Below are 19,738 nucleotides of genomic sequence, written 5' to 3' on the forward strand. Positions count from 1 at the left end.
TCCCTTAGGTATTGTCCAAATCATTTAGTTTCCCCAAAAGTTATTTCCTCAATTTATTTTCTGTACATTCTTAGCTTATTAATTAGTTTAGAGAAAACAGACCCTTTTATTTTTAGGCTAGATAATAAAAAGAAAGTTAATACTAGTACTTTTAGTTCCTTTGGGTTTGACATCCCGGTCTTGTCATAAGCTATAGTACTATTCCATAAGGTGTCCTTGCCTTTGTCGTGATAATAGTTAGTTTTTAAGAACGGATATTCATAAATTATAAAACTTATCACGATTCATATCACATCAATATGATCTATGAAAAATAAGAGAAGAGGTTTAGAAGTTCAAATTTAATAGAAGAAATTAATAGAAGATGAAAATCGACAAAAATGGTGATTTATGGCGGTGGAGGTGTGGTTATGGCATGGCGGTGGTACAGCGGTGGTGAGTGAAGAGAAGACATGGAAGAGAGGGGAAGTTCTGGTGGTGCTGTGGTGGTTATTTAGTGAAGAAAAAGTGGCCAAAAGTCATGGTATGGTGGAAAAATGTCAAAAAAATGGTGGTAGAAGAAGGAGGAGAAAAGAGAAAAAGATGAGAGAAAGTGAATAAAAAATAAAAATGAGTGTTTTAGGGTGTCTAGGTACATTGGCCAACCATAGTATGGCAAAGGGGAAGAAAATGAAAATTAGGGGAACATAGGCATAAAAAGTGGATCATGGAATGAAAATGGGAGGTATTGAGGAAAGTTGACTCAACAAAAGAGGAAAAAAAATCTTCCTCACAAGGCAATTACAGGGTGGACGACAAGGGGCTTGACCTTCCCTTATTACATGCTAAAAATTTAAATAGAAAATATATGGATGATGGGAATTAGACCTAGGATCTCTTGGAATTTAATTAAGCTCCTTACCACTTGACTAAAAACTTGCTTGTTCAATAAATTGATGAAATAATTAATAAAAATACAGGGTATGACAACTCTACCCTCCTTAAAATAAATTTCGTCCTCATAATTTACCTTATTAGAATAGGTAAGGATATTATAACAGCTTGTTTTTAGTCAAATCAGAACAGTGGTTTTAGGACCACAAATCTAAAGTCAAAATATTTATTTTATTATTTTAATAAGGTCTATAGCATGATAGATTAATTAAGTGAAAGTTTCGTAAAGAAATTTTAGTGTTTAAATGCTTAATTCAGTAAAAAGGACTAAATTGCGTAAAGCGTAAAACTTGAGTTCTATTAGTTAAAGGTATTAAATAGCTATGGATCATTAAAGTAGAGGTCTTTATGTTGTAATTATTCTATTTATAATGTAAGTGGACATTCTTGGACATTGTTTAAGTGATTTTTATGTTTAATTAACAAGGTTATTTATGTAATTTGGAAATTAAACGTTAATTAAAATAAAACAAAATTTCGTATCATCTTCCATTACCAATTCTTCCATCGAAAATTAAAAGATTAAAAGCCATGGGAATGGGCTAGATTTCGGCTACTTTGGAAGCTCAATTGGTGAGTAAATTTTGTCTCATTTTTAATGATTTCTATGTTTTTGAGATCGTTGCAACTAGGTCTACCTAGGTTAGGGACTATTTTGCAAAACTATTAAAGAGTTTGAATGATGCCATTGTTGAGTACATGTGTATTTTGAAGTTTCTTGATAGATTATGAGTGGTTGTTGATAGTTAAGCAAGTTTGGTAAAGTGATTTTTAGTGAAAATGAAAAATAGGGATTAAATTGAGAAATGTGTAAAGTTAGTGGTTAAAAGTGTGAATAAATGAAAATTATGGGCTGCTAGGGGCATTATGGTAATTCAACTAGCATGGGTTAGTCTTGAATTTCGTTAATTTGTGATTTTATGAAATAATGACTAAATTGTGAAAAATGTTAAATTTGTGGGGCAAAGTGTAAATGTATTTTAAAGTGTATTTTGGACTAATGAATGAATAAATGATTGAATAAGTTAATCTTGAATATAATTAGATCAAGAAAAGTGAAATACGGACTTAGATTGGGGAAAAGATAAAGTTATCGACTAATTGACACAATTTGTTGTTTTAGCATCTGAGGTAAGTTCGTATGTATTAAGCATTGTAATAATTATGCTTTAATGCTTTGATATTGCATAAATTGTATATACGGGACTATAGATATGTTCGACAACAAATCAATTATTTGTGGCACTTAGTGTGCGATACGACATAGCTTTGGCTATATATGGCACTTAGTGTGCGATTCGACATAGCTTCGGCTATTATGGCACTTAGTGTGAGGTTTGAGATAGCTTCAGCTATGTATGGCACTTAGTCTGCGAGACATTGAGTATTCAACGACATTCCGTGTATGTATGAACTTGTTATGAATTGGTACCGGTATGTACATGTATATTATGAGTTTAAAATCAAAGAAGTTACAAAGTTTGTATATAAGCTTATGAATAAGCAGTTGAAAGGTTTGTTAGTAATCATAAAGTACATGATAATATGTTTAGATTGATGAATTTTGTATTTGTGATTAGTTAAGTTTATATCATACGAGCTTACTAAGCTTTGAAGCTTACTTTGTGTTATTTTTCTATGTTTTATAGTGAATCAAGGCTAGCTCGGATCCGAGAGTTGTCGGGAACATCATCACACTATCAAACATCTAAGTTGGTACTTTTGGATTATAAATTTTTGGCATATGGCATGTATAGGCTAGATGTGGTATTTTGGTTCTGATTATAGGCATGAGATTTGGCTTGTAAATTGTATATGTTTTGGTTTGGATATATAGCCATAAGTGATGGCTTATTTTGGTATTTTTGGTGTGAATATGGTTATAGTTTTATAGTTGTTTAAATGGTTAGTTGATTTATGAAGTATAAAATTCTTGAGAAATGCCTTGATGAGGTATGATTTTAGATGTTGTGTGGTTATTTATAAGGAAGTTATGTGAGTGTGAATTATGGTAAATGAACTATATAAATTGTTATTGTTTTTGGCATGTATTTGGCTAAGTAAATGGTAGTGATTTGATATTTGGAATAGATGAAATTATAATGGCATGAATTGTGCATTTGGTTGATGATTTTGGATGCCTAAATGTATGATGAAATGGTACCATTTTGGTTGTTTAGGTTAGCATGAATAAGGGTGGCAAATTGGCCTTCAAAATGGCCTATTTTTGTCCACGCAGGCAGAGGCACGGGCGTGTGTCTCAGCCGTGTGTGACACACAGTCATGTTACATGGCCGTGTGTCCCCTAGTGATGAAATTGAATTGAAGTCAGTATGCTCTACACGGTCTCACACACGAGCGTGTGAATGGCCGTGTCGTATAAGTCAGTATACTCCTTAATTGGCATATGGCCTAGCACACGGGCGAGTGACTTGGCCGTGTTGCATAAGTCAGTGTACCCTACAATTTTGGCACGGCCTAGCACATGGCCTAGCATATGGGTGTGTAACCCCTATATGGTTGAAATCTTTCGAAGTTTCCAAAATTTTTATATGTTATCGGTTTACTCCTGAACCACTTCTAAAGCATGTTTAAAGCCTCGTAGGCTTGTTTGAGGGACACTATGATTGGTTGTGATAAATTGTATTTGAATTAATGAATTGTTTGATAAATGTGTATTTAAAAGTGTTGTAAGTCTGGTAATGCTTCATAACCCTATTTTGGCGTTGAATACGGGTTAGGGTGTTACATTTATTGGCATCATTGCTACGGTTTAGTTGATTCTGTAACACCCTTTACCCGTATCCGATGCCGGGACAAGGTACGACGCATTACCGGACCTAAACATACACATACATGTAAAAACCGAGCCATAAAATTTCTTTTAATTCAAACTTTTCAAACACATGCATGTCCTCCCTTAATTGGGTCTACGAAGGCCAAAACATACGTCAGGATTAATTTGGGACTAAACTGAGAGCTCTGAGAAGATTCGGGAAAAATTAGGAAATTTTCCCAAGAAATAGGGTCACACGCTCGTGTGGACATAGGGACATGCCTGTATGCCTTTGACACACCCGTGTCCTCAGGACGTGTAACTTTCTGTTTATGACGTCAGCATGCAAATCGAACCATACGGCTGGGCCCCACGCCCGTGTCTCCAAGCCGTGTCCCTCACATGGTTAAGACACACAACCGTGTCTTAGCCCTTGTGGCTAACACTTAGGCTATTTTCCAAGCCATATTTCTCACCCATTTAATCATTTATTTCCACCAACATTTTAATACATTTATGAATCAATTTAAGGTATTCAACCAAGCCTTAAAATTATCATCGTTTGTTCATTTCGTAGCCATATCAATCACGATAAAATCATAATAATTTGAATCTCAAACTTACTAAATACAACCCATACCAATGGCTAGTTACAGTTATACCATTCATAAGCCAACATTGACTAATCAATTAATATATATTAGCCATATCTCTGTAATTTAAATATATTTTCATAACAACTTATCTTGATTTCATACTATTTCATTTTTAAGCTTAAATAACCAAAGTATTTGAAATATCATCTTTATTCAAATAGTACAGATGAGATACATAATTCCATAGTTATGAATGAACACATTTATCAAACATGTTTCATATTCATATATCAATGTCTCATGTCTCCATATATCAATAACTGTCATTTTCATGAATTTTGAGTTCAATTTCATAATTATTTGTCTCGTGTTCAGTTTATTCCATGTCGAAACCTTATTCATTAAATCATTTGAAATATCAATACATATGGACAATATACTCAAGATGAATAATTATATAATCACAAATGAATTCATTCATCAACCAAGTTCTATACACATGTCATATCAACTCGTACTTCCTTAAATCACATAGTTCCATATAACACTTACCAAACTTTGTCAAATTAGTGAACGTCTTACGGAATTGAGTACTTCGTTTTCTCGATGTCATAGTTTAACTATGGTCTTACACATCTTCATATAATGATGCCATAGCCCAGCTATGGTCTTACGCATATTCATATATCGATGTCATAGCCCAGCTATGGTCTTACACGTAATCACATATCACATATCGATGCCATAGCCCACTATGGTCTTACATGGATCACATATCACATATCGATGCCATAGCCCAGCTACGGTCTTACACGAATCACATATCTCATTGATGCAATATCCCATATATGGTCTTATACAGTAGCGTATATCACACCGATGCCATATCCCAGATATGGTCTTATATAGAAGCACATAATCACATCTCTCCAATGCCATAGCCCAGCTATGGTCTTATATGGAAATCTCATATCACATGTTGCCATGGTCTAACCATGTTCTTTTTCGTCAATTCATTTTAGCCACTGAACGAAAGTACTCAACCCTACATTCCACTCAATTTGAACATTTAGTTCAATTTTCATACTTTTTCAATATTTACAAATTTAATAATGAACATAAGAAATAAAACATTATACCATTACTAATTCAACGTTTATTGTTTATAATTGGGCATGGAATCAAATTATACATAAGCCATTCATATATTTTTCCTCCTCCTCCTCTCCATCCACATCCTTGGTATAAATAACACACTTGTAAGTAACATTATCCATAATTTTCACTAATTACTTATGTGAATATTCAAGCTATCCACCCATGTCATAGTCACTAAATTATTTATATTTAGAGCTACAGAACTCCAAATTAAGATCCGCTAATTTTTCCTGAAACTAGACTCACATATCTTTTTACCATAAAATTTTCAGAATTTTTGGTTTAGCCAATAAGTACAGTTTATTCTTTAAAGTCACCATTGTTCTGCTGTCTGACAATTCTGACCCTTCTTCACTAAAAACTAATTATCTATTCATACAAGATTTGGATGATGTTTTTGTTTATTTCTATTGAAAATAATTCAGGATTCTAGAAATATAAATTTAATCCCATAATTATTTTTCTTCAATTTTTTATGATTTTTTAGAGTCAGAACAGGGAAACCCGAATTCATTTTGACCTTATCTCACAAAATTCATTATATCTCATTATTTACAAATCCATTGCTTACACCATTTCTTCTATGAGAAACTACACTCAATAAGCTTTAATTTCATATTTTTTTCATCTTCTAATTCAATTTGTACAATTTATGGTGATTTTTAAAATTTAGTCTACTGCTGTTGTCCAATATTGTTTTAGTGCAAGCTGTTTATTACCATTTTTCCCCTAAGCTTTTAGTAAATAATAATTTCGTCCCTACTCAATTAGCCTCTCAATTGAGCTAATTTTTCTCAATTAACACTTTATTCTACCACTTTAAATTACTTTACAACTTTTGGAAATCTTAATTTCAGCATTAGACTTTAATTCTAAACATTTTCACTATTAGGTCCTAAAATCAATTTCCATCAATTTTACTTGATGAAATTATCATATATCAAAATTAAATCTTCAATTATATGTTTATTTATCATATGCTTCCAACACTCATCCATAACAACTTTAACAATTAGCCATGAAATCAAAAACTAATGAAATAGTAAGTTGGACCCAATTGTAAAAGTCCAAAAACATAGAAATTTCAAGGAGAAAGTAAGAATTAAACTTACATGAAGCTAGAGTATGAAACACAGCTTGAACCCTCTTCCATGGATGTTTTTCAACTTATGAAAATGAAGAGAATTGGAGAGAATTCTAGATATTCCCATTTGGTCCCACTTTTATTTAGTTAAATTTGGCAATTTTCCAATTTTGCCCTTAATTCACCCATTTCTTGATTTTTCTCAGCTATTGCCTCCCAAAATATCTCTTATGGGCTTATTTTCACTTTAGGTCCTTCCTCATTTGACAATTGAGCTATTTAATCCTTTTAGCAACTTTTACACCTTTTTCAATTTAGTCCTTTTTATTTAATTAACCACCCAAACGTTAAAATTTTCTGACGAAATTTTAATACTACCTTATTGATACTCCATAAATATTTATAAAAATATTTACGGCTTGATTTATAAAATTGAGATCTCGATACCTGTTTTCTTCAATTTCTTGACTTAATAAATCTTTATAAAACAAAAATTACTAATTTAAAAATCTCTCAAAAATCACATTTGGCTCACAATTATTAAGTAAATAAATTTACGAGCTTATTTGTCAAATTTAGTGTTCTCAAACCACTATTCCTAACATCATTGAAAGTCGGCTATTACAGATTCTAAGACTAATGTAGCGTATGTGAGTCTATCTATACATGCAATATATATAATCTGAGATAGTGTGATGACTCCTGACATTTTAAATTGTGTTGGATCCCAATCGAGCTATAGCAGATGAGGTAGAGAGTAATGCGCCTACTCTTATGCAAGGGACAGTGCCATCTAATCCCGTAATAAGTAGTCAAGGAGGAGAGGCTAAAAAAGCCTTCTTCCAAATGATGAACGAATGGTTCACTTAATACATTCATACAAACCTGGCTGCTCAACAACCTCCACCCCCTCCTAATCCCCAACCCGTACCTGTGGCTCCTCAAGGAGTTCAACTTTTAAGATTTAATAAATCTCCTGCTGACAAAATCCGCAAACACGGAGCTAAAGAGTTTAGAGCTAATGTTGATGATGACCCTGAGAGAGTTGATTTTTGGCTTGAAAATACGATCTGAGTATTTGATGAACTTTTTTGCAAATCAGCTGAATGTTTAAAGTGTGGTATATCCCTTTTAAGAGATACCGCGTATTAGTGGTGGACTACCTTGGTGTCTGTAGTATTGAGAGAACAAGTGACCTGGGAATTCTTTCAGACGGAGTTTCGAAAGAAATATATAAGTCGACGATTCCTTGATCAAAAGCATAAAGATTTTTTAGAGTTGAAACAAGGCCGCATGACTTTAACCGAGTACGAAAGGGAATTTGTACGGTTGAGCAAGTACACTTGTGAGTATGTGTCTATTGAAGAAATAATGTGCAAGCAGTTTGTTGATGGGCTGAACGAAGAGATTAAACTTCTAGTCGGGATTTTAGATTCAAAAGAATTTGTTGTGTTAGTTGAACTGAGTTGCAAAGCCGAAAATTTTAGTCGAGAAAAGAAGAAAGCTGAATCAAAGGCTAGATATACAAGGAAGAGATCGATGAGTAAACCTTATCAGTCCTCATCGAAGAAATCCAAAGACTATTTTAACTGATTGACAGCTTCAGTGGGATATTCTAATAGAGATCGTGGAAAGCAATAAATCATCCCTAAAGCCCAAGCTACATCTGTATCGAGTGTTAGCAATGTGAAAGATGTTAAACCCGAATGTCAACAGTGTGGAAGATGACATTTTGGAGATTGTTGGATGAAAAATAATAATAGAGCTTGTTAGAGTTGTGGTTCGTGAGATCATTTTATCAGAGATTGTCCTGAGCTGAATGAAAAAGATAAATCTCAGCATGCAAGATTGAGCAATATGACAACGAGAAGGGGACCGCCAAGAAATACGAGGAAAGTATCTAGTGGTAGAGGTGTGATGAGAGATTCTGCTATGAGGTCTAAGGCATGAGCACCTGCCCGAGCTTATGCTATTCGTGCAAGGAAGGAGGCATCATCTCCAGATGCTATCACTGGTACTTTCACTCTCTATGATACTAATGTGATTGCATTGATAGATCCAAGATCAACTCATTCTTATATATGTATGAATTTAGTATTTAGAAAGACATTCCCTATAGAGTCTACTGAATTTGTGATTAGAGTACTGAACCCTTTAGGAAAATGTGTTTTGGTTGACAAAGTCTGCAAGAATTGTCCGTTAATGAATCAGGATTTCTGTTTTCTAGCTAATTTGATGTTGTTGCCATTCAATGAATTTGATGTGATTTTGCGTATGGATTGGCTAATGATGCATGATGCAGTTGTGAATTGTAGATGAAGGATTATTGAATTGAAATGTAAGAGCAATGAAATTCTTTGGATTTAGTCTGATGATTCGAGTGAGTTACCTACTGTGATATCGTCTATGTTAGCTCAGAAATGTATGAAAAAGGGCTGTGATGCATATCTTTCATACGTACTGGATACAAAAGTGTCTGAAACAAAGATTGAATTAGTACCAACTGTGTTCAAGTATCCAGATGTATTTCCCAAAGAGTTATCAGGTTTACCACCTATCAGAGAAGTTGAGTTTGATATTGAATTAGTACCGGGAAAAACGCTGATATTGATAGCTCCGTATAGAATGGCTCCGACAGAGTTAAAGAATTGAAAGCTCAGTTGTAAGAGTTGACAGATAGAGGTTTTGCTAGACCGAGTTTCTCTCCTTGGGGTGTACTGGTGTTATTTGTAAAAAAAAAAAAGATGGCACGATGAGAATGTGTATAGATTATTGACAGCTCAACAAAGTGACGATCAAGAATAAATACCCTTTGCCAAGAATAGATAATTTGTTTAATCAGTTAAAAGGGGCAACAATATTTTCGAAAATTAATTTGAGATCGGGTTATTACCAGTTGTGAGTTAAAGATTCAGATGTACCAAATACTGCATTTAGAACAAGGTACAGACACTACAAATTTCTTGTTATGCCTTTCGGACTAACAAATGCACCTGCTGTTTTTATGGACTTTGAACCAGATTTTTAGGCCGTACTTAGACCGATTCGTAGTTGTGTTTATATATGATATTTTTATTTACTCTCGTGATGAATCTGAGCATACTGAGCATTTGAGAATCGTGTTACAAACTTTGAGAGATAAGTAGTTGTTTGCAAAGTTCAACAAATGGGAGTTTCAGTAATGAGAGTTTAGTTTTCTGGGACATATAGTTTTAGCAGTGGGTATTTGAGTTGACCCGAGCAAAATTTTTGTGATTATAGATTGGAAGCCTCCGAGAAATGTATCCGAAGTACATAGTTTTTTGGGACTAGCCGGTTATTATAGACGATTTGTGAAATGCTTCTCGATGATTGCGACTCCAATGACATGATTACTTCAAAAAGATGTCAAATTTGAGTGGTCAAAAAAGTGTCAGTAGAACTTGGAATAGTTGAAAGCATTATTGACATAGGCACCAGTATTAGTTCAACCTGAGTCGGGTAAAGAATTTGTAATAACCCGAATTAGGGCCTAATCGGAATAGTGGTTTTGGGACCACAAAATCTGAGATAGAAATAATTATTTTATCATTATTTTGAGGTCTATGATATGATTGCATGATTGTGTGAAAATTTCATGAAGAAATTTTATGCATAAAGTGCTTAATTTGAAGTTAGGGACTAAATTGAATAAGTTGCAAAACTTGCATTCTAGAAGTTTCTAGTATGAAATTGCTTTGAAATATTAATTGGGAGGTCTTAAATAGAAATTTGACCAATTTCTAAGTTTATGGACAAAAATTGGACATGGATGGAATTTTTGAAAGTTTAGTAAGGAAGGGCATTTTGGTCATTTGGATATTAAATGAAATAAAATGGGAAAAATAACACAAAAATGATCATCTTCTCCATAGGTTGCTGCTGAATTTTTCTCTCCACAATAGCTAGGGTTTCAACACTTTTAAGCCTTGATTGTAAGTGATTTCTATGCCCGTTTTTAATGTTCTTTACATTTTTGAAATCCTCGTAGCTCTGTCCACCTATTTCTACCAATATTTTGAGCTAGGGTTTATATTTAAAATTTTACCCATGGATGATATGTATGAATTTTAATGTTTTATGGTAGAATATGAAGTTTGAGATTGTGTTAAACAACTTTTGCTAAGTGATTTTTTGTAAAAACGAGTAAAATGACATAATCGGTAAAAATACCTAATATTCATAAGTACATGTTAGAGTGTGAATTTGATGTTGCTATAGAAGGGAAAAATTATCAGCATGTCATAAAACATAAGAAAATAAGATGAGGTTTAATTTACAAGCCTTGAGGCAAAAGTGTAAATATGTGAAAGTTTAGGGACAAAATGGTAATTTAGCCAAAGTTCGTACTAGGGGCTGTTTTGATGAATGTGTGTAATAAATAAATTAATTTGGTATTATAGATCAAGAGAAAAGAGATTCGAGTTGAGATCGGAGGAAAAATAAAGTTTACGGGGAATAGGCTCGACTATTCTCATTTTGTATCGAGGTAAGTTCATATGTAAATATTGTAATATAACCGTTATTTTAAATCATTTAATGCTATTTATACGATATTATGATTGTTATCATGCAATTCTATGCTTTGTGGTCATTGTTGGACAACATGCAAAAATTTTATGAATTATGTGAAAAATGTGAAAGACTGCCGAAGTATCGTCATTGGTATTCCAAGGAGAATGGTAAAGAAGTACGAACGAGGAAAGTCCTGTTGAACCTTAGGAATAGATTCAAATATTTGGGCATTCGAACTCGTTGAGTTGAGTCAGAGTTCACTTATGGATGCGAACATCTAAACTCGTTGAGTTGAGTCCGAGTTCACTTATGGATGCGAACGTCTGAACTCGTTGAGTTGAGTCCGAGTTCGTGAAATGTAACTAGGCTTTCGAACTCATTGATTTGAGTCTGAGTTTGGTTATGGACGGGTTACATGGTAGCTTGGCTACATATGTGGCACTTATGTGCAAGCTTTCCATGTATTCGAGTTATATTCCGATGTGTTCAACGGGTAAAATTCTAGTGAAATGGAAGAATACTCAAGATGCAAGTGATGTATAGGTAAGTGTTGTGGAATGGGCACTTTGGATAGGTATGTACTTAACCCTCGGGTTGAGACTTGATACGACAACAATAATATGGTAAGATGATGAATGATGAATAGAAATGTGATACATGTTTTGGTGATATTATGCTAATGTTGGTTGGTATAATTGCTTTGTTAAGTTATTTGTTATTTGCATGTGGACTTACAAAGCATCTATGGTTACTCCCTCCTTTCCATTCTTTGTAGTTTTGACAAGTCAATTTGGAGATCGGGACGGTCAGAGGCATGCTCACACTATCACTGGACAATCACGGTATAATGACTTGAAATTTTTGGAAATATGGCATGTATAGCATTCCAATCATTTTGTGTGTATAATCTTACGGTATGGCCATGGATGGAATGGAAATGTTTGAGAATGATTAGCTATTGGAATGGCTAATCAAGTTTATATATGATAACATGTATGTTTTATGTCTTAACTAAACCATGAAAATCCTTGGAAAGGTAAAATTTGCCACAAAACAGAATCAGACAGCAGCAGTGGCGTGAATTTTAAAAATCACTAAAAATAGTAGAATGGTATTAAATGATCAATAGGTTATGGAATTGAATCTTGATGAGTCTATTTTCATATGGAAGAAACGAAACAGGTAAATGAGTTATATTTTATGAGATATTTAAGTTTTCGTGGAACAGGGTTAGAGCAATCTCTAAATCCCCTGTTTTGATTTTAAAAATGCACCATAAATTGTAAAAAGATAATTAGGAGTTTTACATTACATTTATGAAACCCTTATTGAGTCTAGTTTTATTAGAAACAAACAACATAGTCATTGAAACTCTGTACAGGGAGATATCTGATTCGTAATACACAGGGGTCAGAGTAGCTGAACTTTGAAATAGGGGAGAATTTAACTAATAAACTGTACTAATTGGCCTGACAAAAACTTCTATAAAAACATTAGTAAGTACATATATGATTCTAGTTTCAAGTAAAATTTATAGAATTGGATTTTGAGTATTGTAACTCAAGATATGAATTTTTTAGCGACTGTGACGCAGTTAGCCAGCTTGTCTGGAAATTCTAAAATAAATTGTTTGAGCTGTTTAATTAATGAATTAAGTCCGTTAACATCTCGTGCTCGACTCCGGCGACGGTCTCAAGTACGGGGGCGTTACAGAATTTGTAGTTTTCAGTGATGCATCATTAAATAGCTTGGGTTATACTTTGATTCAGGAAGGCAAAGTTGTAGCTTATGCCTCGACAATTGAAGCCGCACGAAAAGAATTATCTGACCCCGATTTACAATTAGCCGCGATAGTGTTTGCATTGAAAATTTTGCCTCATTACTTTTTTGGTGAGAAATTTCATATTTATATCGACCGCAAAAGCTTGAAATATTTAATGACTCAGAAATATTTGAATTTACAACAATGGAGATGGTTAGAATTGCTAAAAGACTATGAATTAGTGATTGACTATCATCCGGGGAAAGCAAACGCAGTTGCTGATGCTTTGGTAAAAAGTCCTTATTTGCTTTACGTGATTTGAACACACAATTAGCTTTGTCTAATGATGGTTTGATAGTAGCCGTGTTGAAAGGGAGACCGTTATTTTTACAGCAGATTTGTGAGGCTCAAAACTTTGATAATGAATTGCAAGCAAAACAAGCTTAGCGTGAGTCAACTTCTGATTTCGAGTTTCGAATAGGGCCTGATGACTTTTTAATGTTTCATGATAGAATATGTGTACCAAGAAATTCTGAGCTTATTTGGAGGATTCTAAACGAAGCACACAGTAGTTGTTTATCAGTACATCCTGGAAGCACGAAAATGTATAATGATTTGAAACAATTTTATTGGTGGCATGGCATGAAAGGAGATATCTCAAAATTTGTTTTGAAATATTTGATTTGTCAACAAGTCAAAGCTGAGCATCAAGTATCGTCAGGTTTATTACAGCCTATTATGATTCCTGAGTGGAAGTGGGATAGAGTAACAATGAATTTCGTATTGGGTCTACCCTTATCTCTGAAAAAGAAAGATACGATCTGGGTTGTTGTTGACAGATTGACAAAATCAACTCATTTCATTCCAATACGTACAAATTTCTTTCTTGTTAAGTTAGCTGAGTTGTATATTTCTGAAATTGTGAGGTTACTTGGTGTTCCTCTATCTATTTTTTCGGATAGAGATCTAAGATTTACTTCGTAATTTTGGAAGAAATTGCAAGAAGTTTTGGGTTCAAAGATGCATTTTAGCATTGCATTTCACCCGCAAACGGATGGTCAATCTGAACAAGTTATTCAGATACTTGAGGATATGTTATGTTGTTGCATTCTTGAGTTTAAAGGTAGTTGGGAGAAATATCTACCCCTGATTGAATTTTCTTACAATAATAGCTTCCAATCGAGTATAGAAATGGCACCGTACGAAGCTCTATACAGTCATAAATGTCGAACACCATTCTATTGGAGTGAACTCAGCAAAAATAAGATTCACGGGGTTGATCTGATCAGATAGACTAAAGAAAAAGTGAAAGTAGTTTGTGATAGTTTGAAAGTAGCTTTGGATCGACAGAAATCGTACGCAGACTTAGAAAGGAAAGATATTGAGTTTCAGATCAGGGATATAGTGTTTTTCAAAATGTCGCCGTGGAAAAAGATATTACGGTTTGGTTAGAAAAGGAAATTGAGGCTACAATTTATCAGACCGTATGAGATTACTGAGCAAGTTGAGCCAGTGGCATATCAAATATCTTTGCCGTCTGAGTTAGATAAAATACATAATGTGTTTCATGTGTCAATGCTTCAACGATGCTGATCTGATCCTTCACATGTCATTTCCCCGACCGAGGTTGAAATTCAGTCTGATATGTCATATGCTGAAGAATCGATTCAAATTTTAGCTCGTGAGATCAAAGAGCTAAGAAATAAGAGAATCACATTAGTGAAAGTATTATGGCATTGACACAGGGATGAAGAAGCTACATGGGAACTTGAGGATGCTAAGAGAAAACAATACCTGAATCTATTCACTGGTAAGATTTTCGGGGACGAAAATCTCTAAAGGGGGAGAGTTGTAACAGCCTGTTTTTTGTCAAATCGGAACAGTGGTTTCGAGACTAAAAATATGAAGTCAAAATATTTATTATATTATTTTAATAAGGTTTATAGCATGATAGATTAATTACGTGAAAGTTTCGTAAAGAAATTTTACCGTTTAAATGCTTACTTCGGTAAAAAAGACTAAATTGCGTAAAGCGTAAAACTTGAGTTATATTAGTTAAAGGTATTAAATAGCTATGGATCATTAAAGTAGAGGTCCTTATGTTGTAGTTTGTCCATTTATAATGTAAGTGGACATTCTTGGACATTTTTTAAGTGATTTTTATGTTTAATTAACAAGGTTATTTATGTAATTTGGAAATTAAAGGTTAATTAAAATAAAACAAAATTTTGTATCATCTTCCATTACCAATTCTTCCACTGAAAATTGAAAGATTAAAAGCCATGGGAATGAGCTAGGTTCGGCTACTTTCGAAGCTCAATTGTGAGTAAACTTTGTCCCGTTTTTAATGATTTCTATGTTTTTGAGATCATTGCAATTAGGTCTAGCTAGCCTAGGGACTATTTTACAAAACTGTTAAAGATTTTGAATGATGCTATCTTTGAATACATGTGTATTTTGAAGTTTCTTGATAGATGATGAATGGTTGTTGATAGTTAAGCAAGTTTTGCAAAGTGATTTTTAGTAGAAATGAAAAATAAGGATTAAATTGAGAAATGTGTAAAGTTAGTGGTTAAAAGTCTGAATAAATAAAAATTATGGGCTACTAAGGGCATTATGGTAATTCGGCTAGCATGGGTTAGTCTTGAATTTCATTAATTTGTGATTTTGTGAAATAATGACTAAATTGTGAAAATTATGAAATTTGTGGGGCAAAAGTGTAAATGTGTTTTAAAGTGTATTTTGGACTACATTGAATGAATAAATGATTGAATAAGTTAATTTTGAATATAATTAGATCAAGAAAAGAAAAATACGGACTTGGATTGGGGAAAAGATAAAGCTATCGACTAATCGACTCAATTTTCTATTTTAGCATCTGAGGTAAGTTCGTTTGTATTAAGCATTGAAATAATTATGCTTTAATGCTTTGATATTGCATAAATTGTATATACGGGTATGAAAAATTAGTTATTTGTGGCACTTAGTATGCAATACGACATAGCTTCGGCTATATATGGCACTTAGTGTGCGATTCGACATAGCTTCGGCTATATATGGCACTTAGTGTGCGATTTGAGATAGCTTCGGCTATGTACGGCACTTAGTGTGTAAGATATCAAGTATGTTACTTAGTCTGCGAGACATTGAGTACTCAATGACATTCTGTGTATGTAACACCCCTTACGCGTATCCGACGCCAGGACAAGGTTCGACGTTACCGGATTTAAACATTCACAAACATGCAAAACCGGGCCATAAAATTTTGTCCAAATTAAAACTTTTCAAACTCATGCATATCGTCCCTTATACGGGCCTTCAAGGCCTAAAACATACATCGGGGTGGCTTGGGACTAAACCAAGAACTTTCAATAAACTTTGGACAACTTAACAAATTTTCTTGCTTTAGAGAGTCACATGCCCGTGTGGGTTGGGTCGTGTGATCACACACGCCCGTGTGGCTTGGGACACACTCATGTCCTCAGCCTGTGTAACTCTCTGTTTGTGATGTCAGCAAGTAATTTGAACCACATGGCTAGGCCACAAGCCCGTGTGCTGGGCTGTGTTCTCCACACGACTGAGACACATGGTCGTGTCTTTGTTTGTATGGCCAACACTTAGGCTATTTTCTAAGCCATCTGTGACCATTAATACCTCATATACTTAAATACATTATAGACACATATATTGTAGCATCAAGTAGATAATTAAACATCCTCCATTAAGACTCAATTGTAATATTCATATGTCGTCATACATATGTTTTGCTTACTCAACCAATTCTAAACATACCAATTTAAAATCAATTGAACATATTTTGATTATCACTTATAGATTTATACCATGCTTGACATTATTTCACATTCACAAACGACATGCTTGCCTAAGTCATTCCACACCAATTTCGTTTTCCAGCATTATTGACTTATTGCCATCTCTGATAATGACCACTTCATTTGGTCATAAGACATTCATCAAGCATACATACTGTAACACTAACCATTCATATCAAATAAATATAATCACATGACCACATCGCAAGGCAACAATACATAGCTTGCATAAATAGGCTTACAAGCCATCACCCATATAAGCCACGTCTTGTAACACCCCATACCTGTATCCTACGCCGAGACGGAGTACAAGGCGTTACCTAACTTAAACTCGTTCTTACAACCAATTCTGAGTCTCCAAGACTTGGACAAATTTAAAACTTTCTCAAGCTTATCAACACGTCATTAATATGGTCCTACGAGGCCTAAAACACACATTGGAAATCATTCAAAAATCACTCGGGTTCTTTTGTCAACTTCAGAAAAATGACACTTGACACAGGGGCACACGCCAGTGTGGGAGGGGCAACACGCCAGTGTGACCAATTTGACATGGTCGTGCTATTGGCCCGTGTGGCTCACACTGCCTAGGAAATACAAGGACACGCCTGTGTCTGACACCCGTGTGGAATTAATTCCAAATTCATACCTACAGGGGTTTTCACACGGCTTGGCACACGTCTGTGTCCCTGGCCAGTGTCCTTCACACGGCCATGACACGCCCGTGTCCTAGCCTGTGTGCAAAAACCTGGACATTTTGTTTCTGACATCAGCATTTCTTAAGGGAGTAAGCATAAAGCTTAGTAAGTTATACATAAATAAAAATACGGCAACAATTTTACCATTCTTCAACATGCTCATCACACAAAAATGGGCATAAGCATAACTTACTCATCACTACCCATATAAATCTCATAGCATATATCGAGCTCATATCTCATGCATGTTAATTAAGTACCTGTACCACTCACAACACAGTTATACCTCACTCATTAGCTTAAACTACATCTCTCACTGTTGAACTATTCAAAACATTACCAGATATTCGACAAGACTCAAACATGGGGTAGGGTGCGAATGCCATATCCCAGATATGGTCTTACACTGACTATCAACTCGTAGCCAATGTATGTCCCAGACATGTCTTACAATGGCTTACGTCTCGATGCCGATTCCATGTCCCAGACATGGTCTTCCACAGGCTCTCATAATCTGGCCGATGCATGTCCTAGACACATCTTACACTAGCCCACAATAACCCATATGTCATGGCATGGATATCCGATTTATTTCCTAAGTTTAAATGGGAGCACTACTATCTCTACTATCATCATACTTTCTCAATTCCATAATAAATCAATTCATGCTATATTAATTCAAATACAAATCAACACACACATTAGCAATGTAGTTGTATTATTTACATACAACTTACCTCGGTTACAAAATATGGTGTCAAGTTGGTCAAATCAATTTGCTTAGCTTTCCCCCAGTCTAAGTTCAGAGTTTGAATTTCTTGATTTGTAAGAGGAATAAGTTGCTGAAATTTTGAAGCTCAAAACCTCCAAAAATGGCTGAATTTTCGATGGAGAGAAATAGTGAAAAAGGATGATACCATCTTTCTTTTATTTTATTTCATTTTGGTCAAAATAAATCACCAAACTTCACCTAATGCTTGACTATTTTAATTTCTTGTCCCATGGCCGTCCATCACCTATTTAATGGCCTAATTTCACTTTAAATACCCCCAATTTATGATACATGGCAAATTTGACACCCTTAGCTATGAATTTAAGGCTTTGGCACTTTATGCGATTTAGTCATTTTTTGCAATTGGGCTCACAAACGTTAAAATTAACTCACCAAAATTTTTACGCACTAATATAAACATGCTATAACATCTAAATATTTATAATATAATTTATTTGACTCTGGATTTGTGGTCTCAAAACCACTATTTCGACTAGGCCCTAAATCGAGCTGTTACACGTCTCATGGCTAAACACAACGAATCAATTTAAGTTAACATCTTGACCAAAATAGAGAGGGAGTAAGCATTTAAGCGTCACTATAAGAAAATAGGAAAAGAGAAGGAGTAAGCATAAAGCTTAGTAAGTTGTACAGAAATAAATAGACGACAACAATTTTACCATTCATCAACATGCTCATCACACAAGAATGGGCATAAGCACAACTTACTCATCACTACCCATATAAATCACATTGCCTATATCGAGCTCATATCTCATGCATGTCAATTAAGTACCTATACCAATCACAACACAGTTATACTTTACTCAATAGCTTAAACTGCATCTCTCACCGTTGAATCGTTCGAAACTTTACCGGATATTTGACAAGCCTCAAACATGGGGTAGGGTGCCAATGCCATATCCCATATATGGTCTTACACTAACTATCATCTCGTAGCCGATGCATATCCCAAGCACGTCTTACAGTGGCTTACGTCTCAAGGTCGATGCATGTCCCAAACATGTCTTACACTAGCACTCGTCTCGATGCCGATGCCATGTCCCAGACATGGTCTTACACAGGCTCTCATAATGTGGCCGATGCATGTCCCAGACATGTCTTACACACTCGTCTCGATACTCATGCCATGTCCCAGACATGGTATTACACAAGCTCTCATAATGTGGCCTATGCATGTAATACCCCGTACCCAAGACCGTCACTAGAGTCGAATACAAGGTGTTAACGGACTTAATTCATTACTTATACAGCTCAAACAATTTATTTTTAAAACTTCCAGACAAGCTGGCAATCTGCATTATAGTCGCTTAAAAATTCATATCTCTAGTTCCGAAACTAGAAATCCAATTCCGTAAATTTTTCCTGAAACTAGACTCATATATCTATCTACTAATTGTTTTCTAGAATTTTTGGTCGAGCAAATTAGTACAGTTTATTAGTTAAAGTCTCCCCTGTTTCAGGGTTTGACTTCTCTGACCTACGTGTATTACGAATTAGATTTCTCTCTGTACAGAATTTCAATGACTATGCCGTTTGTTTTGCTTAAAACTAGACTTAATAAGGAATCTT

This window comes from Gossypium arboreum, unplaced genomic scaffold (assembly GCF_025698485.1).
Source record: "Gossypium arboreum isolate Shixiya-1 unplaced genomic scaffold, ASM2569848v2 Contig00174, whole genome shotgun sequence".
Classification (NCBI taxonomy): Eukaryota; Viridiplantae; Streptophyta; class Magnoliopsida; order Malvales; family Malvaceae; genus Gossypium; species Gossypium arboreum.